Source organism: Parambassis ranga, chromosome 7 (assembly GCF_900634625.1).
Source record: "Parambassis ranga chromosome 7, fParRan2.1, whole genome shotgun sequence".
Taxonomy (NCBI): domain Eukaryota; kingdom Metazoa; phylum Chordata; class Actinopteri; family Ambassidae; genus Parambassis; species Parambassis ranga.
Genome location: NC_041028.1, coordinates 14,403,209 through 14,426,094, shown reverse-complemented (window position 1 = coordinate 14,426,094; position 22,886 = coordinate 14,403,209). Strand labels below are relative to the sequence as shown.

General features: G+C 39.4%; 1 pseudogene; it reads left to right on the top strand.

Moving 5' to 3' along the window:
* Positions 1-22,099, top strand: part of LOC114438484 (vitamin D3 receptor A-like) — a 47,284-nt pseudogene extending 25,185 nt beyond the window's left edge.
* Positions 22,100-22,886: the final 787 nt, after the last annotated feature.

The following is a 22,886-nucleotide window of genomic DNA, read 5'->3' as shown; positions in this document are numbered from 1 at the left end:
TAGAACCTGTTCTTTTTTTTTCGCTTGGCATCATAACATCAGGGAATTTACCTGAGCTATACCGGGCAGGCAGCCAGTAGGCTGATTTTTAAGCATTTTACTTTGTGCCCACTATGAGCCAATTTTTCTATGAAGGACAAAATAACTGTATTAAACAGAAGAATACCAAGTTACTTATTTTTATGTACAGTGTAAAGAGCAGGCTGCCTTTTGTAGCAAATGCAAATTAGCTTGCAAAAAGTTGAAAAATCTGAAAGACTGAGGCAACATTTTTTTCCTAAAAGTAAAAGCAGTAAAGTAAACTAACATTGAAAACAGAAACACCTCAATACAGACCAAAGGGTTGTGTCATTACCATTGTTTGTTTGTGTGTGCCTGTCTGTCTGCTTTGAGTCTGCATGACTTGTCAAGTCAATCAGCTGCTGTCCAGTTGTCCCTATTTCCATATTCTAGGTCTGTCACTGATAAGAAAGGATTGATCACTCATGAGCAAGCCTTAGTTCATATGTGTAGAGGGAGTTTTGCCACTTAGCTATATTAATTAAAGCAAAGCTAGGCTATTGATGTGATTTGAAAATTATTTGAATTAATTTAATTAAGACGATGTCAACACATTGAAGGTCATTTTCACATTTCCAGGTGCCTCCTAAACACTGATAAATAAAATGCATAGAAGAAGAATTGACTCAGTGATAAAAATGTTGTCTGTCTTTCCATCACAATAAACCTGTCAGAAATAGCACTGAACAGACCACATGACACCCTCCAGCCCCAAACAGACTTGCTGCCATAGACAACAGCTGTAAACTATGAAGGCAATTTCCTGACTAACACTTCTGAAAAACTGTAAGTTGTGTGGGACACATTTGTGAAGTTTCTGAGGTTGCCACCGCAAGTAACCTCATGAAAAGGAAACTGGAAAGTCTTACTTGTTTATCCTTACTTGCCTGCCTTGCCTGCTTTTTCTTTACCGCTCCAACCCTGTCTCTCTCCTTCTGTTTCACTTTCTCCTTTCATCACTTAGTTCCCGCCTTAATTTTTTTTCATTAGTTCATTCCTTTCTTTACAAGCTCCTCTCTGTCTCTCCCTCGCGTCCTCTTGCTCCTCCCTCTCTGTCTCCCTGTCAGGCTGCCAACAGCCTGACGGCCTGTTCGTTTTCATCCTCTGCCTAGAAAACAAGGTCTAAAGTTCAAAGCTGCTGTTGTGGTATTGGAGGCAGGAGAGGGAACACAAGAGGAGGCCAGACCTGGGTCAAAACAGATTTAAATATCATCTTAAATAGATGGAATTTTAATCTAATCGGACACTGCATTTTAATTTCGGCAGTTTATTGAATCAGATGAATGAACAAAAAGGGGATTGTTTTTTGCAACAGTTTCTTTGAAGAATAAAAATAAAGTTTGAGCTGTAAATGTAGAAAATTAAAACAGAAAAAAATCTTTGTTGCTTGAATATAGAAAATAGAAGGGATGAGATTGGAGGTGAAAGTGTGTTTAGTATAACATTTGACCACATAGGATGCACCTAGGATTCTTGTGAGATGCACAAGTATAGCAGTCTGTGAACGTTTTGGTGCTTTTAATCCTGTAAGTAACATATTCTGATTAGCTTGTCATTTTCATCTTACCACATTCTGCCAGTGCTTACTGTACACCCACAGTGCTTGTGCATGCACTCGTGTGATTTAATTTTATTAACATGTTATTCATTTGCACAGCTGAGATGTTCCAGACTGTTCTCATGAATGTGTTTGAGACCAAGCTTTATGCAATGTTTGCCTGCCTCCAACAGAAAGAGAGAGCAGTGCCCACCTGTATTTATCATAACTCCGCTTCCTTTAGCCCCCTTTCATTATAGTGCGGTGTATAAAACAGACTCCTACCCACCGGTGCAAACTGGCAAACAAAACAGACAATTAACAGCATCTTCAGCACTTTCCCTACTGGTGAGTGGGCGTGTGTAAAGGAGATAAAATCCAGTTTTGGTTTTGCGGTGTTTTTAGAAAGTTGCTGTAAATACTGAATGATCAGAGCAGGTACAGTTGATGCACAGCATCTAAATTTACATTTAAACATGTTAGTTATGTTAATATTATATGCTATTGCTACTACAATAGCCCTAATAACATATGGATATAGAACATATGTGAATATTTTTTTTTTATTTGGTAGGTTGATTGTTGAAATTTCGGAGTGAGGGTCGTTTAATTGTAAGTTGCTGTGTAACACATATCTGCAGCCAACCGGGACTGTTCATTAGAATCTCATGACTAGTTTGGTGAGTGTATTTATGGACAGGCCAACAGTTATGTGAATGATTATGTCAGTTAAGATTATCGCAAAAAAGTAATTTATTTATTTGATATTCATCTTTATCATGCCTGTTATCCATCCTAAAGAAATGGCCATGAAGAGGTTTGATGCCTATTTAAAATATTCCACATTATGTGTTTGTCAGAGGACAAAACATCTCTACAAACCATCACAGCAGGGCACACAGCACTTCACAACACAGACTCTATCCTGCACTGTTAACGTTGTTTGAGTTGTATCCTCAGATGCAGAGCTTTCTTCTTGTTTGTGCTTGATGCATGAGGTTAACAGCCATGACAGGTGTCTGGTTTCATGTTTTGCTCACACACTAACACACACACACACACACACACACATGCTCATTGCTCATTTGTTTAATGTGCAAGCATCTGTTTGGCAACAATCATCATGTTTGATGTGATCCTGATACTATATAGTATTGTTTGCTGGCTAGTGGACCGCAGCTTAAACATTTTTTCATTGTTTACTGTCAAATGAGATTTAAAAAAACTTGATGAATCTCATTCCATTCTTTGTGTACATATCTTCATGTTTAATTGTAGCAAGCCTCCTTCCAGCTTATATTGTCTTAACAACAGATTTGTTGCTGTGAAAACTGATTGTTACTAAATCCAGGTTACATTAGTTATTAGTGATAAGTATTATTTTTCCAGAGATTATTGACTAGTGATTTCTGATTTTGGGTGAAATCACAGATGTGTTGTTCTAAACTATTAGACAAAGTTTTTCTACTGACACAGAAAATAAACCGCTCCTGCTTTGATCACTGTGTCCCATGTTGAGGTTTAGACCCAAAAACAGGTTGTTTGGGTTCATGTGCTGCTTTTCCTCTGTGACTTCTCAACTTACCTTTCATCTCCTGGATTTATGGAGCCAAATGGGAATCAAATACGAATGCATTTAAAGAGCAAACTCACCCTGGTCGAACATAATATGACTTGTGGTTTTTGACTGTCCAGCTCTGTAAACAAAACCAGTCAAACTCTAGGATGACTGACAATTTGTATCATTAACTGGCTGCTTTGTTTAGTGGGTGGTGAGATTTTAGGTGTGTGTTCATTTGAATCTCTGGCCCTGCTGCCTCTTTGTTGCATTGGAGTAGACTAGGGTTTATGGCAAATAGCTGTTCGTGAGGCCCACTGTGAGGCAGCTGGTGGTAAAAGTAGGCCATGTTCCCTGTTGTGCCACCTGTAGAGTGAACCTCTCTCTTCTCAGCGTATCCTATGGTACCCTCCTATACTGTCTCTTATAGTTACACTTACTACTAAGATTTACAGAGTGGAAGAGGAAAGGTATGTTTGTCAGCCTGAAAGAAATGCTGGTAGAAAAGTGAACTGAACCGAGAGCTTATTAAGAGCAGCTTCCCTTAGAGACCACAGAGGATGCAATTCATTAAATACCGATACTATCAAGTCAATACAAGAAATGTGCAGCTGTACTTTCCTTAAACAATATGAATGAGTAAATGCAAATTGGAATGTTACATCAGCATGTCCTTACAAAGCTTCGGGTGGTCTTCAGCTTTTTCTAAATCATCAACATGTTGCAGAAGAGCAGGTCTGGGTCAGATATGATTCATACTACTGGTACATTAGTTGTGCTTGTTTCAAGTTTGTTTACAAAGATGTGGTTGCTCTAAATGTATGTGTGATTTTAAGCTCTTTTTTTTGCTAGAATGAGTATCATCACCTGCAGCTAGCAGCTTACATAACTCAAAATCCCATAGTGTTGGTCTAACAAAAGTTGCCTTTTGTTTTCTTCAGCATTGACAAAGGTTGTCCTCTTCCAGACAACGGAGTGATGTGATACTTTATTGATCCCTGTGGGGAAATGTTCTTTTCTTTCTTGGCATCTCCATTGTGAGGTCACAGTCCAGGGTGAGGAGCAGCAGCCATGCAGCTGGTATGGTTTGAATGCATCTGTTCAGTGACACATGCTTCACATCCTCTGTTTAGGGACAATCTTTGTAACCTCTAGGTTCCATGTTGCCAAGTTCAAACCTCTTCAGCAATAGCTTCTTTTACTTCTAAACTCTGTTACATATTTTTTTATTAATAATTATATGTTCATATGTTTATTCATACAAAAGTATATAACAGCTTTAGTAAAGTTATTACAGCAGCCCCAAGACGTCAGTATCTCCTTAGCATGCACCTTCTAGATTTTCAGAGGGAAGGATTTTTTTGCTTGTTTACTTAACATAGTTAAGGTAGTACTAACTGAAGCAGTGAATCTTATTGACATGTGACTGATGTCAGTGGAGCTGGTGTATCTGACCATTTAATCAAATTAGGCAGCAGAGGGATGAATTGTTTGTACTGATCTGGAGAGAAAACATTGAAGAAATACCTTTCTGACAACTAAAGTTGATGGTTTATTGCTTCCAAGTGCAATATGTTCCACTGAGTTTAGCTGTTGAAAATGAAGTAAAATAAAATAAGATGCTAACACATTGGCTGGTCACAGTTGTCACAGACTGCGTCACTGTGACGTATAAGGTACCCATCTATTCTGTACCTCTGGCATAGATTGAATGCATTTAAGTATAAATCATGTTTAAAAATGTTCATTAGAAAACTTTTATACATGGTTATTTTTTAAAATAGATCTTGTTTTGGAAAGTGTTCCTCTTCTGTGAAAACAACACATTCTGCAGAGGCAAAGGCCACAATATCCTCATTAATTATCATGCTGGGTCTCAGTGTTGTAGTGACAAAATGCTCAATCGTGGTTCTGCTATTTGATGGCACTGGCACAGGTAATCAATGTAGTGACAAATCTAACCCTGGCTACATGTAATGAAAAATATCACAAACACCCACAGATGGACAACCCAAGCAGACACAGTGTTTTCTGGATAATATGCAACACCTACTCTCATCATTATTCTGCATGGGACATGTTTCTCTTTCATCCTCCTTGGCCATGTGCTGATTTAGCACCTTGTGGGGCTGTAGAGAGTTTTCAACAGAAACATCAGATTTATGATGGGAGGGAAGCATGAAGACAAATATAGTATAGTAGTTTGACTGACCTCCAAGAGGCGCAGAAGAGTGGAAGAGAAGGGAGAAGCAGACAGAAAATCACAAAAGAGCACCAAACATCTTTGGAAGAGGTACTTCCCATTGGAAAAAGGTGTAATATAGCAATTCTGGGCAGATAACAAGCAGTGCAGAAATTCACAGAAGATTAGAGAATAATGAAAAACATGCTTTTACCTTTGGTAACAATTAACTCTTGTGTGACCTGCAGTGCAGCATGGCATACAGTTTACCACTGTAATGGGTGTTGTTATGTTTGGAAGCTCTGTCGATTTGCTGCCTTTAAAGAGGCTTGGCTGTATTCTGAATCATTTTCTGATTCTCATGTCAGTCATGTGGAAACAGAAATACAACCTCAGTGATTCAGCAAAGAGTGTCACTTTCCTTCAGGGAAGGTTTGTTCCACAAAGTGAGTGGAGATGAAGTGCCTCATGGGAGGTGGTATTTACATACTATGGGAGGGTTATGAAATTTGACATCACAACATGGCACTGTATTAAGCACTGCACTGGGGAAAATAACATCAGCATCAGCATAAATAGAGATGGAGTCTGCTGTTGTCCTGGTTGGAACACGAAGGGAAGAAGGAAAGCAGGATGAGAGCAGTGGGATTGGATAATTGCAAGGATGCCCAAACTGCTGTTGCCATGACAGCAGAGAAATAAAAAAATGGTGCTTTGAACTATAACTGTGAGACATTTGTTGTTTCTCGTTATCCAGTTCTGTTATGCAACATAGGCCAGGACCAGGACTTTTCTCTCATACTTAGGGTGCGGTCACACTAGATGTCCTGCGGAAGTTCAACAATTATTGTCTAATACAAGTTGGACTGTGTACTTCTTAATTCATTTGGATCAATAACAGATCTGGTTAAAACCTCACTGAACATAAATTGTACTTGGTAAAGAAAGCTGCAAAAAGGCTGGCATTACATAATTAACAGTTCTGTTAGGATTTTTCTATAAATGGCTTAAAGATAAGCTGCTGTGATTATACATTTTTACATGGGTTTGGCTTACATTTAGTGCAAGTTGACAAAGTTTTGCAAAAGTCAGTATTTTGCAATGCTGTTGACATAGCATTGGATTTTGTTATTGTGACAGCACCAGCAAGGACTGCAGGTACAGTGATTGATAAGCGTCACAAGGCTGTTGCAGAGCGAACACACTCATGCTCGGCAGCCTCTCCCAGAAAGATGTAATTTGATATCAGCCTGGCAGCTGACTATAAATAAATAAAAATGCTGATTATTAGGCAGTGCTACAAATGAAAAAGCAGATAATGGGTAAATAATGATGACAGAGAAGCAGTTAAAACATTTGAGTTGTTAATTACATACCTGGAGCCTTACGACACTGTTGTTAGTCAGCACTACTAATGAAACTGCAGGTTGTTTTGGTGTTGTTATTGCAGATCTGTTGAGATGTTTGACACGCTATCTCCTTATTACGCCCTCAGCAATTATTCCATTATTCACCTGCTGCTGCATCAGTAAACAAAGCTGTTTTTGTGACATGATGATTAATGGTGAATGTGTGCTTTTTTCCTTTTTTTTGGTGCTGCATCATCTTACCCTTCATCCGAATGCATACACATGTACACACAAAGCCAGCATAGATGGTCAACATGCTTTAAAGTAATATTCCATCAGCATTGAATCATGTGTGTGTGTCCTGCTTTCCCAGTGTGCTGCATTCTGGATAATGGGACTGATGCTTCACAACTATAAAAGCTGCACGTGTATGTGTGACTACATTTTCCTGGGAACTGCTGTTAAAGCCTGAAACTAGCATGGATACTATGAGGGCTAATGCCTACTCCCTTCTTTCCCTGTTTCTCCATCATTTTGCAGAACTTATTCCATCTTATTACTTTGTCCTTGTTTGACATAGTTGTCCTCCTTCTATGCACATCAACGCCCCACAGGCTATATTCTGGAAATACGTGACTCCTGCTGTGCCTAAGTTCATTGCATGCTCCCCCTCCTCTCTTTGTTCTCATTTAGTTGTCTTCCCCTCATATGACCTCTTCTCTTTCTGTTTTGTTATGTGTCCACAGGTCAAGCAATAGAAAAGTCCCTGTAGCCATATTGCATGACTGTATCTTCTTTATTTAGTTTTCCATTCCGTTTTCCAGCTTTCCATTTTCTCTTTCATTTACTCTTAGACCCTCTAAATCAGATCATCTCAGTAATGTGAAAGCCATAACTGCTCTGCATATTACTACATAGTTTTCAGTGTTCCTGTTCTGTGGTATCATAAAAGTTTAAAACCAAATTAAGGTCTGAATTTCTTAAGAATTTGAACATTATTGAATGAATGGGTAGTATAATATCTAAAGTGTATTTGCTTTTTAAATTGTTGCACAGTCTATAGGATGTCCTTTGTTATTATTTATATCTGATTTCCCCACACTGTTTGCTTTCCTTAGCTTTATTCTCTCAAAATCATTAAAAGTGTTAAAGATGTTCTGAAGCCATTCATTTTCAGGTCTGACGTTTGTGTGTCATACCCATTCAGTGCCCAAGGTTTTAAGAATAAAAACCCAAAATAAACAAATAAATAATCATCTTAAAATTTCTCTTCATTGTTCTAATATTAGAGATTATTTTGCCAAATTGTTATATTTTGCTGTCGAAATTGTGTTATTATCAAGTACGCTTGTTGGCAATCAGTTTGTTACTCTGCTGCTTATCTCATAGGAGAGGGCCAGATGGTGTGTGTGTGTGTGTGTGTGATTGTTCATGCCACAGCATTCAGTAAATTGCCCCTTTCTGTCATTACTTCATTTTCCCATTAACACTATAATTTCACAATTCTGTGTGTGTGTGTGCGAGCGCATGCATCTGGTGCTCGCAGCCAATAGCTGTGAGATTCAGAGTGTGGCTGTCACTGCCTTTTGCTAAATATGCTAATAGTCCAACACCTGTTTGTATAAGAAGAGGAGAATGCACACCTCTCTACTGCACACATACTCCCAGCACTCCCACTCCACACACAGGCAGGGTAGAGGTTTTTAAGCTTTTTTGGAGGCTGGTGAAATTTATGGATGTTACTGTTACACAAGGAACAACTAGGAGAGTAAAACTCTTTTCTCTTTTCTCCTCAGTGATGGAGCCCACGACGGTGACGACGTCTGTAGTTGGACCGGACGAGTTCGACCGCAATGCCCCACGGATCTGTGGCGTGTGTGGGGACAAGGCTACTGGCTTCCACTTCAACGCCATGACCTGCGAGGGCTGCAAAGGGTTTTTCAGGTAAGCGTGATGTTTTTTAATTTTTTTGTGTGCATGTGTGTCTTTTTTATGAAGTTATCTTTTTGATTTATATGAGATAATGGTGATGTTGAAACGTAGCTCGCTCAGAGCTATGTGTGTATACCTTCCTGAAGTCTGTTGTGTCTTTGTCTGGCTAGAAACATGAACACGCATGCAATGCTTTTAGACCAATATCCATTATTCAGTGGTGTCCAAAATCCTTTTATTTTTTTCCCTGTTCTCCCCACTCTTGTTGCTCCCTTATTTCTCACTCACATGCAATGCAATGTATTTTCAAAGGATTTTGAATGGGATTCAGCATTAGTCCCAAGAGCCCAAGGAAGAAGAATACTGGGATATTTTTAAACTGGGATATATATCATGTTTTTGTTTTTTTTTTCAACAGTTGTTCTCTAATCTATACTAGAGATTACTTTATGTAAACTGATTAATTTCTGGTCTCCTATAGGCGCAGCATGAAACGTAAAGCCTCTTTCACCTGTCCATTCAACGGAAGCTGCACCATCACAAAGGACAACCGGCGTCACTGCCAGGCCTGCCGCCTCAAACGCTGCATCGAAATCGGCATGATGAAAGAATGTGAGTCAACCTTTTTTGACTTGACAACGTAGCAAAGCTGACTTGTTATAGGGGCAATAGCTGGAGATGGAAATACATGTTGCATTTTTTCTTTTTTAAATTTTTCAAAGTTTGCCTGTGATCCAATATTGTAAAAAGTTGCTAGCTGTGTGTTCCATGTTATGTGAAAGTTGAAGTTGTTTGTAAGTGAAGACCCAGGATAAGAACACTACAAATACTGTCATCTAAAATAATGAAAAAATAGAATATTTACTTTTTATTTTTGAACAGAGTTGAATATACATATGGTTAGATTTAATTTTCTCAGCAATCAATCAACCCTATGTGCATCATTTAGTGTACATTCATTATACAGTTATTCAGCTTTACTGTATAGAGAGGGCTTTTGCAAAGTTAATACTAAGGTTGATCGTAGATGTATGATCCCTGCCTCTGCTTTGCATTCTTTGCATTCTTCTTTCTGTCAAGCAGCTGCTCTGCTGCTGCTTCAGTAGGTGGAAGGTGTTTCCATCGCTGTATGAAATAATGCTGGATACTGTGTTTTTATACAGTTTGTCACAGTGGAGTAGTTTAGGCACTGCCAATTTTGACAAGTCCCCGTGCTTTTTAAACATAACCTAAATTTTAGCCACAGAAAAAAATCCTAATGAAAAACCTACAAAAACAACAGTCTGGAATAAAGTATTAAACACCCTTAATGGAAATCTTGTATGTCTGAGTTGCTGTCACAATAAGCTTGTTATTAACTTATCAGCCAGCCTGGTGCCAGAATAAACTGCCTCACTTTCTCCATTTGTTATCTACCTATGCTGAGACATATTTTTCTGTCATATCTTATCAGGTGGCTTCTGTTGCCCACTCTCTCTGTCTGAGCACAGCTCAGGCGGTGTTACTAGAGGCTAATTGGTGTTTTTCTCCAGTCATTGCAGAGAGTTTGAATCAATAGTTCCAGACTTACTTCGTCTTAAAGATTTCCCCCACAGCTCTGGTGTAAGAACATTTCAAGTTTAAGCTGAATGAGAAAGGAGCCTTTAAGGTAAATAAAGCAGTGTTTCGACTGTTTAAAAGCAGTGGCAGTAAAGAGGCAGAAAATTACAATAGCTAGCTGGTCTATGAATGGTTCACTTGTATTATTATTGCATTATATTATCATCATATCAGTAGCACAAATGGTCTGATCACAATTACTTCTGAGACAATATATCATCCCACAGAAGCAGTTATTCTGACCTGGCCTAGTGCCAGGTTGGCTGGTGCTAGCAGTGAACTGGTATCTAATATTCAAAGACAGCTGTAAAATCAATGGTTTAGTGTAAACTGATCTGATTTGCAGCAGGGAGACAGTCATTAGTGCATATGCATAAGGCTGGTGGCACCATATGGCAAACTCTGGCTTAAGTCCAATCATAGCAAATAATAGAATTCTTTTATTCATACAGATGGGAGTTCAGTGCAGTTTAGATGGGTAAAAACTTAAAATGTTCCGTATTGGAAATTAAGTTTGTAAGGCCTTTTGACAGCCATTTTCTCCTGGCCGTGTTGGTTATGCATACAGTTGTAAGCCTGAGTGTAATACAAGAAGAAGGTGCTGTGAAAAAAGAACTAGACGTCACTTCAGTGTTTAATGCAAAATGACACCTTGTCACAACTGATTTGTAAAAACTGACAAAAAGGGAACTTTATTCTGCATGTTTACCAATGACCACAATATCCTTTGTTGCTTTGTGTGCCTTTTATTTAAATATAAAAGGGCCACGAAGCTCTGCTTTTATTTTCCTAGCCAGCATGCAACCCTACCCACCAGTAGGAAGTAACACCAAAAGCAATGCATCAGCATAGCCATAACAAGTTGTAGATGACAAATAGAGAAAGAGAGGAAAGGAACGAAGGAAGGAAGCCAGAGGGCCTAGGGGTTAAGTCCTTTCCAACAATGACCCTCTTTCTTCAAAGAGCCAAACAATACTCCAGCCCACATTTCATTCACAAACAGACTGTTTGTGTGTGTGTGTGTGTTTGTGTGAAACAGAGATGATGCAGGGGAGGCTTTAAAACTGATGATAATCTTCATGTTTACCACAAATAGTCATATTACACTGGAGAGGTTGTGTTTCACTGAAAATAAGAGAAGATCGAGTGAGCGAAAGGGAGAGAGAGAGAGAGAGGGGCTCTTACCAGGATAAAATGGTCTCTTTGTCTGTTACTAGTCCACTGTACTCACTATGTATTACAGCTCTACAGTTTCTGTGTATGTGCAGTCATTTTTTACATACAGATTTCTACTGCCTGTTCTAGACATGACCACTGTTGTCATTAATATTGAAGTCATTATAAAAAAGTATTATATTACACCCATTACTGCTGCCTGAAGGCAGCTGGTATGTGTTCATCTGCAGATTTGTGTTTCTTGCACTGCAGATCCACAGGTTACAGTGATTAAATCTTGCACAAAACAAGCTCATGCAGCTTCAAATTAACCACATACATGTCAGTGTGCATTTGCACATGTAACTCACCATCTATACGATCTTTTTGTAGTGAATGGAATGCAAACATAACACATGGGGGGGGGGGTTTCAAAGTGTGATGATAACAAACATTTCTCCCTTAGCCAGTTGAGATTTAGCCACTCTAATGAGAAAAAAACACACTGATATTTAGGTCACAGTTGCTCATAGTTAGTCAATCAAATATGTTTAGCTTACATCATGTGGAAATCATAAAGCAACAGTGGTCCTGTTGTTCATATAACTCCTGACACAGAAGACAACTGTCTCATATTTGACCCTTTGTACTGTAATAATACATACACAACATCCTGTAAACTCCTAATGTAAATGTAATGATGGGAATGAGGTTTTAAGTTCTGTGTATGTGTTCCCATATGCCCCCCTCTCTTGTCAATTGGTTGATTTGCCTAAGCTTCACCAGCATTCAGGGGGTGTGTTGATGTGTGTGTGAGTGCCCTGTGTGAGCTGTGCCAGCTTTGTTCGTAGTAAACACCCCTACGCTGTCCTTATTTGACAGAGGTTAGAGAGATGCCAGGAATACACCTCCCCACTTGGTTGTCTTTTCATGCACATAGTGTTTGCATGCTTGTGTGCTTTTTATTTGGAACAGGATTAAAACCGCTGGGGAGTTTCTGAATCATTTAGGCTTTTAGATGATGAATTCCTCCCTTCAGTGTCTTTTAGAGTCCTGCAATTTGGATCCATCATCCTATCTATGATTCCTTTATACTCTGTTCATTTGACAACCTCAACTACTATATTACTGTTATTAAATTACAATTGATAGGCTTCGTTTGTATATACAGAGACAAAGGTTTTCTCAAACTCAAGTGTATTGTGTATTGTGTAGATCCATTTGTAAAAGTTTGCATAATGTGCAAACAAGGGTAGATGTTCTGATAGCTTCAACTGAATTATATGTGTTTGTATCTAGCTTGCATATTCTGCACATTCAATGTTCAGCCAGTAACTCAAATTGCAGGTTTAGTGCTGATGAACACTCCTGATGTGTCGATTGATAAGAAACACAAAAGCTGACACAAGATACGTTTTGAAATTTGCTGAGTCACACACAGTACAGTTTGTTTATGCTACACACTTTCCTGTCACGATTCACGCTTCCTTTGCGATTTATTGATAAGCCACTGTGCGTCACACTCGGCGTGTGCACATGACCTGCCCTGGATTCACATCCTGGATGTCACAAGCTCCAAGCATTAGAGCAAAAATATTGGCTACACACCAACAAATCCAGCTTGACATACACTATGTCACACCAAAGTGTGAGCAGCCTCCTTTGTTTTTAACTGGTTGGTTGGCTGGTTAATGAGTAAGCCTGCTGTGAACACTTTGCCTTTGCTCTTTGCCAATGTCTCTGGCTTTACTGGTGTTTACCAAAACCTGATTTAAAAAAAAATGAATTCCCCCCCCCCTCAACCCTCTTCACTGTTTGCCTTACTTTCTTTGCTTCTCTCTATCATGCCAGGCAACACATCACCACATCCAATCAGTCACTTTCCAAACAGCAAAACCCTCTGTTGGTAAACTGCTGTATGTCTGCCAAGCGCTGTGGGGTGGTCAAGATGTTCCTTTGATGGTCTGTTGTTTTTTGTGGACTCCTGCTTTAATGATGCCATCCAGCACTCAAACTTGGCTGGAAACTGACTGGTTCAGTTATGTCCCGGCCTCAGAATAGCTGCTTTGACGGCTTGTGCCAGACCTTGACCCAACTGTGCCTTTTTCTCGATTGAGTTACGTGCTGCATACTTGGATGTCCTCACCACAAGGAGTGGTTCTAGGCAGGCTGTTCCTGGCTTGGGTCTGGATGGACACTGGAGTGCAGCCAAAGCCTAATTAATGACAGTGGGCTAAAGGAGATGAAAGCCAAGTAAATCCTGGTTAGCTAAGCAGTCAGATTCAATTGCGTTTTAAAAGCCTGTCGTAGTTGTTGTTGTTGCTGTTGTTATTGTTGTTGTTGTCGTCGTCGCCTGCATCACCACATCATGCACTTATGTAATGCTGCTTCTGTGGTTGCAATCCAGGGTGCAATCACTGAAATCCACTTCAAATAAAGTTGTTTACATCCTCTAGGGAAACTAGTGTTTAGTATGAAGCGATCTGAGTACTATTTAATTTACTGTCATCCTGTTGGTCTCTGAATAAGCAGTTAAGTGTATATATAATTATTTGGTGTGTCTTTAATTCAGATGTATATTTACAATTTATGAATGGAAACATCTTAGTATTTTATAAAATAGTACAAATACCACTGAACTACTTTCAGGAGAAATCCAGTAAGGAAAGGGCTACAGTGTCACTTTTTGGCATCAACTTGATTCTCATAACATCCATCAATTACATTAACACATTCCAACATTTCCATTACAAGACTTGAACTGCTGTTTGAAGAACTGTTATTATATTCCTGCAGTTGATCAAACTAAAATTCAAAAGTGGTACATGATGTTACTTTGAACTTGAGAACAAACAGAGAGGATAGAAAGCTAAAATGACTGTCTGTGAAGTGGAATTAGTGTGAGTCAGTTTATGTGTAGCTGCCAGATAACAAGGTTTGTCAATGAGCAGTACATTCGTGTATTGTAACCTCCACAGTTTGCACCTGGGACAAAATAGCCTGTCTCTCCTTGGCAATCATGCTGTCTGTCTTGTCTGTCTGTCTGTCTGCACAGTTGAGCACTTCATTGGTAATTGTTTACTGTGGCAGAGAGTCAAAGTGATAATATGGGCCAAGGCATTTGGGGGGGTCATTACAGTTGCAGAATATAACAACAACAGGCTGTGTACAGACATGTTTTGCTGTCCTGTTGTTTTGTGGTGTTATCCTGTTCTTTTACAAGTATTAAGTCATTTTTTAATTTTTGTTTCATGCATGTGTAAAATGTGCTTTAACCAGTTGCATGGTGCCCCATTTGCCATTAACTAATTAGATATGTAATGGTAATATAGTGTTAAATGAAAACAGTAAATTAGCAGTTTGGTTAGAAAGGATGTAACAGATTTTGTTCAGAATGAGTTGTTATGCATCTTAACTAAACACTGAACATTTGAGCTGCATGTTTTTTTGCTTTATAAAATCTCATCAGGCACAGCTTGTAATTCAAGGTTTCCTTTTTTCTTACCATCAGGGACCACACATCCAGATGCCAGGCTGTCAGTTGCTGACAGCCTTCTTTAAAAAGTACTGTACTGCAGGAGCTTTGTGTATTACTCAAACTAAACTGACTGAAGTCATGTATAAAATCCAAAAGAAACAGACAGACATCTGTTTCAATCTGTAATCATTTTTTAATTTGTATGTGGAACTGGCGTGCAAACCTACATCTTCCCAAAAGACCCTCTCAGCTCGTCAAACTCAACAGTCCCTATAAACAGTAGTACTAATCCATTCTGCACCACTGTGCTGCTCTGCTTGCAGTCTCTGCTTCTGCATCATGAATAATGCAAAAGGCACTTAAACATCTAACACTCGCTGCATCAGCCATATAAAAAGGCAGCAGACATGACAGTTTTTTTTCTGCGTGCCAGCTTGAGATGTATAGTTCCCGTGACAATGGCATGGAAATATTTAGAGCTTACATTACATTTCCCTCAGCTGCTCTTTATGAATCTCACTTTTGAGGTCACTCTTAGGGCGCTGTGAGAGGAAATTCATGTTGTCTTTTGAGAAAACATAAATGTCATAATTTTCTACATGTATTTTTAAAGGGGCATTTAAAGGGGCATATTTAATTTTAAGCAATGATAAAGCAAAAAAAATCAATTAATAAATCATACTTTAAATGACATGCCATGCCTTTACTCTGTTTTTGTGCATTGGACATTGTGGCATTACTTCTTTACTTAGAGCTTCTTGTGATCCTCGCATTGTGAAATGATGTGTAGTGTTTTTTTGTTGTTTTTCAGCGTTTACAGTTTATATTTTATAGTAATATGTTTGCTAACACTGTATTAAAGAGAAGTAAAAAGTAGAATCAGGCTAAGTGCTGCATGCATTCAGTGAATTTTTATTCTTTATCTGTCATATTATAGTAACATGTGTAATGTATTTGCTCTTCCATCTTCTGTTACAGTTATTCTGACAGACGAGGAGGTTCAAAGGAAAAAGGAAATGATATTGAAGAGGAAAGAGGAAGAAGCAGCCCGGGAAGCGATGAGGCCACGACTGAATGAGGAGCAGGCCCGGATCATCTCCTCCCTGGTGGAAGCTCACCACAAGACCTATGATACCTCCTATTCAGACTTCTCCCGCTTCAGGGTTAGTACAATAAAAATAACATACTATAATGTCAATGATGAAGCTCTCTAGTATGTTCCAGTAAAACCATAAAATGCTTTTTCAGATTAGCATCCTGCCATTAAAGAAACTAGAGTCCTTAGAAGTTAAATGCTAAAACAATAATGTTCAAAGACAAACTTTTAAACTAGGATGCTAACTGCTCAGATATTCCATAATACAACAGATGTTGGCATTCTCTATTTGACTTTTTATTCATAAGTATAATTAGGCCAATGTGGGTTTAATTATAAAAGCTAAGAAATTGGATGTAGTATTTCATATTCAGTAGGTAGCTAGGGTTCCATTACTTAAATATCACTCCTGTGATAGCACCGCCTGTCACTCAAAGCTTGTAACATATTTTAAATGGGTGAGTTAGTATATAAAAATGTACACCTGTCATGACCGAGGTGTACATGTTCAGAGAAGTTCTGAACATGTAAATTCTGCAACATTGACATACATTATATGGGGGTTGGCTCACCTTTGGAGCCAGCCTCAAGTGGCCATTTAAGGAAGTACATTTTTGTAAGGTTGATGACAGGGAGTGACAGCAGGATTTATTTTTCATGTATCTATGGAACATATGTGGGAAGGACTGCGAGTGAAGGATTCAGCATCATATCTTTGATTTGGAGATAGCAGTAAATAATGAAACCTGACATTTCCACTTCAAACAAGCTACCATCACCCACATGTGTTTCCAATTTTCTCAACACACAGTAACACAAGTCACCAGTTTATCTGCCAACAGTGGTGTTGGGTTTACTTGTTATTATTATATGTTATTAACCTGATACTTTTAGACAACATACTCTGTGGACAGCTGGGTTGCCCACAGTAGATGAGATGAAGTGCTCACCTTGGTTGGAATGTCTCAGCCTCTGTGATTTATTGGTTTGAAGTGTGATTCTAGCACACACTGCCTCATAAATACCAGAGTTTGCCAGATATTAAATTGTGGATGTCATACTGAACTGTATGTGAACCTTAAGATAAAGTGGTCAGGTTGTAGCGTGTTGGACTATAAAAATTTGTGTGTAAACATAAGAATGGGCCAACACACACTGGGATTACACAACTGAGCTTCTGCCAGCTGACTGCTATGCTCACATGACTTATTCCTCCATGTTTTAGGTATGTAACTAAGTTAGCTGGAGAACTGTTTCAAGCTCATTCACATGTAAAAATAATAATTAAAAAAAACAATCCTGCTTCTGTGGCAGTGGTTACTGCTCTGTTGTGGTTACTTCTACATTGTATACACTTTTACACCAGTTAGCACCCAGGTGTATGGGCCCAGCAGCACCCGGAATCATGAGGATATTAACATTTGTGTTGCTCTGTGTGTTTGCAGCCCCCTGTGCGTGAAGGTCCAGTCACACGCAGTGCCAGCAGAGCTGCTTCCCTTCACTCGCTGTCTGATGCCTCCTCTGACTCATTCAACCATTCACCTGGTGAGATGAATACACGTCCTCCAGTCCTTGTTTGCTTTGGTTATTGAGGATTAACCTCACCAAGGACACAGCTGTAGCAAGATTTATTGATTTAAAAAATAAATGAAACACTCACGATGAAATCGTTGCCCTGTGTCTGCTATCTACTTCAGTTTATTACATTATCGTTGTCAAGTAGCAAACTTTAAACTATGGTCAAGCTCTTAGTCAGTGGTAAAAAATTTTTTAGACCTTTCCCCCTAGCATATCTTTGGCTCTTTATTATTTCTGTGTTGCCTCCTTTTAATCATTTGCCCCTTCTCTTCTGTCATTGTCTTATGTTCCCTCACAATCCCTTCCCTGAGCAGAGTCTGTGGACAACAAAATTAACTTCAGCAACCTGTTAATGATGTACCAGGATGGTGCTAGTAGTCCAGACTCCAGTGAGGAAGACTCTAAGCTTTCCATGCTGCCCCACTTGGCCGACCTGGTTTCCTACAGCATCCAGAAGGTCATTGGCTTCGCAAAGATGATCCCAGGATTCAGGTACAAATTGTGATAAGTGCCCTGCTTTTACTTTTTTTGTCAGAAGGAGAGAACTGGCACAAGTAATTCCATAATTTAGGTTGAGTATATGTAGCTATACATTGAACTAGTCTGTCCTTGAGCAGTAAGGTGACAACAGTCTGCCCTTACACACATACTCACATCTCTTCTTTTAGCACTGAAACAATGATAAACAATGCAAATGATTGCTTTATTTTGCAAACTTACATGTTAATGCCATTTCAAGACCCTTCTGAGTTTTTCTAGTAGTACAGAGAGTAGTAGAGATGACTAGCATTCTGTGTGCACAAGCCTGCAGAGGCTTTGTGTAGGTGCAAGACACGCGTAAATCAAGCTTTAATAAGTAACAAACGCTGTCAAGCTACAGTGTGGGACAAAAATGTCAGCTTTAGTGTGGGACAAAAAGACACAAGTCCCACACTATAGCTTACATGCTTGAAGTGTGATGATGGGTTTGTGTATGTAATAATCTTTTAGGGCCATAAATCACATTTTAGCCATGCTGAATACGTGGCAGTACTCCTGCAGTTATCCACTGTCTAACTAAGTTCTCGTTGATTGGCAAAATTCTGCTGCATTCAACCAGAAGCACGTACAGACTCGAAGCCTGGCTGTCTGAATGAGCCCCCCACCCACATACAGGGCACATTGATTTACTCGCCCACATGCATGCAGGACATTACTGGCAGAGGCGTGATGTTATTATCACTCCCAAACAAACAAGCTCTTCCATGAACACCCTAGAACACGTTGTAGCTTAATGAACACATGGCGAGCTAAGAGACCAGTTTTTAAATATATGCACACAGACAAACCACATAATAGAAGATTGGACATGACATATCTGCCACATGGGTATACATTATGCATAGGTGTGTGGTTGGACGTTGTGCAACAGAACAATAATGGCTCATGTGCAGAAAGCTGTACCTATTTGCAAACTGCCTCTAAAATGATCCCTGCATCTTTCAGTCTGATTCTTTATATAAAATGCTCTTTTAATAAACATTAGCCTACACTCATTGTACATGTTGTACTCATCTCTCTCTCCCTCTCAAACGATCGCACACAGACACCTAATTGTGAGTGTAGGTGTTTTAGTAAACTTTCTGATAGATGAGTGCTTGTTGACTGTTGATTGTTTTTGAATGGAGCTTATGTGATAGAATAATGTGTGTGAATGTTTTATCTTAAGTGGACAGTTTGTCAGTTTTTATCCTACATTATTTGCACCACTTAAATTGCTATTTTCATTTTCCATACATAAGAAAGGAGATTCCTTATGCTACCTGACAGTTCCTTTATTGTAATTTTCCATTAAATATAATTTAAATATCCATTTAAAGGAGACAAACAGCATGGCATCCAACTAGATTGACTAGTAACCTGCTTATTTGCTATTGTGTAACCAACAGTTCGATAGCCTACCTTCAAACAAACATAAAACATTAATAAAAGTCTCTTTGAGAGTCTATCAGCAGCACGCTCTTTGCTTCATAGAAAACATTGTCTACAGACCTCACCGATCTTGCACTAATTTGATATTCAACAGTGACATTTATACTGTATCCGTGCGTGTTTCCAGAGAGCTGACAGCCGAGGACCAGATTGCTCTGTTGAAGTCGAGTGCTATTGAAATCATCATGCTGCGTTCAAATCAGTCATTCAACCTGGAAGACATGTCCTGGAGCTGTGGAGGACCTGACTTTAAATACTGCATCAGCGATGTTACAAAAGGTTGGTTGCATCTCACTGCGGCAGTTCCTGTGGCAGGATCACTATAGAAAACTGCATTAGCGACAGGTTTTGGACTTCAGAGCACTTTAGGACCCTGTCAGAGACCTGGTTTATTGATCACACAGCCTCACGCATACATTCCTCATTCTATTCATATGCAACTCATGATCCAGAACATTCCGCAAAGACACACATCAAGCACTGCATTGATAATAAGCACTCTCTGAAGGATAGGAAAGTGTTCATTGTCGCAGATGATGACACAGCGGTGATTATTTTCTCCCAATTTATATAACAAGAGGTTGCAGGATCACCCACACACTGCTTTTTTCTATGTACCCTTGCCATCACTGTGAGGTTTAGACTTTTTTTCCTTATATCGCAGTGGCAGTAAGTATGCTCTCTGTCTATAATGTTTAAATATACATTAATGGTCTGCTGTACAGAATGTGTTTTAGCTTGTTAGTCAGGAGAAAAGACCAACACATATCTTGGTTTTAGTGCAGCATGAACAGTCTGTTTGTGTCGTCCTCACAGCGGGACACACTCTGGAGCTGTTGGAGCCGCTGGTGAAGTTCCAAGTCGGTCTGAAAAAACTCAACCTGCATGAGGCGGAACACGTGCTGCTCATGGCCATCTGCCTGCTCTCCCCAGGTACTGCTGCTGTTTGTGGTCTCGTGGTGTCTGTATTTCCATCTAAAGATTTAGGGTAATTGTTAGTTGGTTGAGTGGCATCACATCATCAAAGTACAGACAGTGTGGGAAAGGGTTTGTTTCGGTGTTCAGGTTCCTTTCTGACCTGATTCCCACCCCCAAAAAAACTGCAGTAACACATCAAAGGATTTTCTCGAAAGGAACAATTGTGTTAACTCGGGGTTTGTACACTGTAAAATAAACTGCAACTGTAAATAAACATAGAAAGTCACACTGATGTGCTGAAAGATGCCATGCAGCAGCAAGGCCATGTAACATTTTTAAATTTGTTTTTTTTTTTTTTGTCTTTCCCGAGCCTTGCACTCACATATGCGATGTGGGTGACAGGACTTTATAAGTAAAGAAAAGAAGGAGTAGCTGCACTTAAAGTGAGAAAATAAAAAAAGTCCTGTGGCTTTCCTTCTCAGTTACATTGAGACATTCAGACGTAGTCCTATGAAAATTCAGACATGACAAACACAGGCATTAAAGATAGATAGATCTCCAGTAGAAAAAAAGGCAGTGACAGTATTGATTAAAATTGGCTCTATAATATCACCTAAACAATTTTTTACAGCCTCATATTTAAAAAACAATACTGTTGGGATAAATCAAAGCGTTGACATCAAATGATAATTTGTTAAGTGTTTTTTTTTGTCCGCTGAGGTTCCTTTCCAGTGGAGGCTGCAGGCAGCTTACATTATCAATATGTAGGGATACAAATTTCCCTCTAGGCTAATTAAAACACCCCTTAGGATTTTGTTATATTTTGTGTTTTGGAGCTTAGATTTGATGTGTTGCATTTCACCTAAACATAGAAAATGCTTGCTGCAATATTGTGTTTAAATTTGAAATCCATCTTTCACTACAGTGAGTAAGAACCATGCACTACTGATGACTTCATTGTAATTTAGTGTACAGTACAGTAGCAAGGTTGTTCTCCAACTGTACTTCTGTTCAATCTAACGACTGTGGGATTAAAATTAAAAAACAAACCAAAGAAGAAATAAACTTTGTTAGAACTGAGTGTAGGCAAATTTTTACGGTACTTTTCAGTTGCAGAATGTCACTGGGTAATTACGTCTGAACATCTGATGTCCATGATTTACCTAAAAATGATGTCCATGGCATTGGTTTGAAGACAAAAGAGTTTCACAGATGTTTTCTTTCTCTTTCCATCTTGTATGTGCCGCTGCCTGATCTACTGGCCTGACCTCTCTTATAACGTGCCATTCTGCCCACTTCCTGCACTCCACCCTTTTGGTTCTCCAATGGCAGATCGTCCTGGTGTCCAAGACCATGCACGCATTGAACAGCTCCAAGACCATCTGTCAGACGTTCTGCAGGCCTACATCCGAGTCAACCGCCCAGGCGGACGCCTCCTCTATGCCAGATGATCCAGAAGCTGGCGGACCTGCGCAGCCTGAATGAGGAGCACTCCAAGCAGTACCGCTCTCTGTCCTTCCAGCCCGAGCACAGCATGCAGCTCACCCCGCTGGTGCTGGAAGTCTTTGGCAGTGAGGTGTCATAGCAGAAGAGGAGACACGTGTGCATTCACACACACATTCATCACACACAGGATGATTAACCACCCCCTGCTGCCTTTTCCTACATAAAAACCGCAGCCCTGACACAACCTTGGACGTGTGGGGAGTAAGATGGATAATCAGCTAGGGTAGACAATAACCTTCACCTCTTCATCATCTGTCCATCCTCCTCATTCTCCTCCTGACCTCAAGCAGCAGGTCTCTGCTGACTTCTGGATTTCTGGATTTACCAAATGAAGACACTTCAAATATGCTGTTTGTTTCTGCAGCACTTGGATAAGCAGATTACGTTTTATCCTCTGGGTTAGTAAACACAGTTCCACATTACATTTCATTACATCATGCAGATATCCAGATTGACTGACATCCTCTCCAAATTCACAAATCCAAGAAACCACCTTTTCTCATCACCACTTTCCCTGGAAACCTCAAGACTCCTGCCATTTCTCCTACAGTGGAGACAGCTTGACAGATGCTGCCCTCACATCCGTTTTATCACCATCCTCATATCATTGCTGCATGTTCACACTTAGATGCACATTATTTACATCTATTACCCATCCTAAGTAACAAACTGTTGTTGGTTTACAGTCAAAAGTTATCCAAATATTTTAAACATCAGAAGCCATAGGCTAGTTTATGATAATTTACTAGAATTGCTTAAAAAAAAGATGGGAATTGAGCAGGTGTGTTTTCCTTATAAGCACTGTGTATGTGCAAGAAGGCCTCAGATATTGAAATGAAGGATGTTTGAGTAGGAATGTGCAGTGTGGGAGGAAAGGTGAGATTTGGAGGGACGAGAAGAGGATGTTGGATAGATGCTACAGTTAGAATTCCCTGTTCACAAGGCAAAAGGGAGTTTCACAACAAAT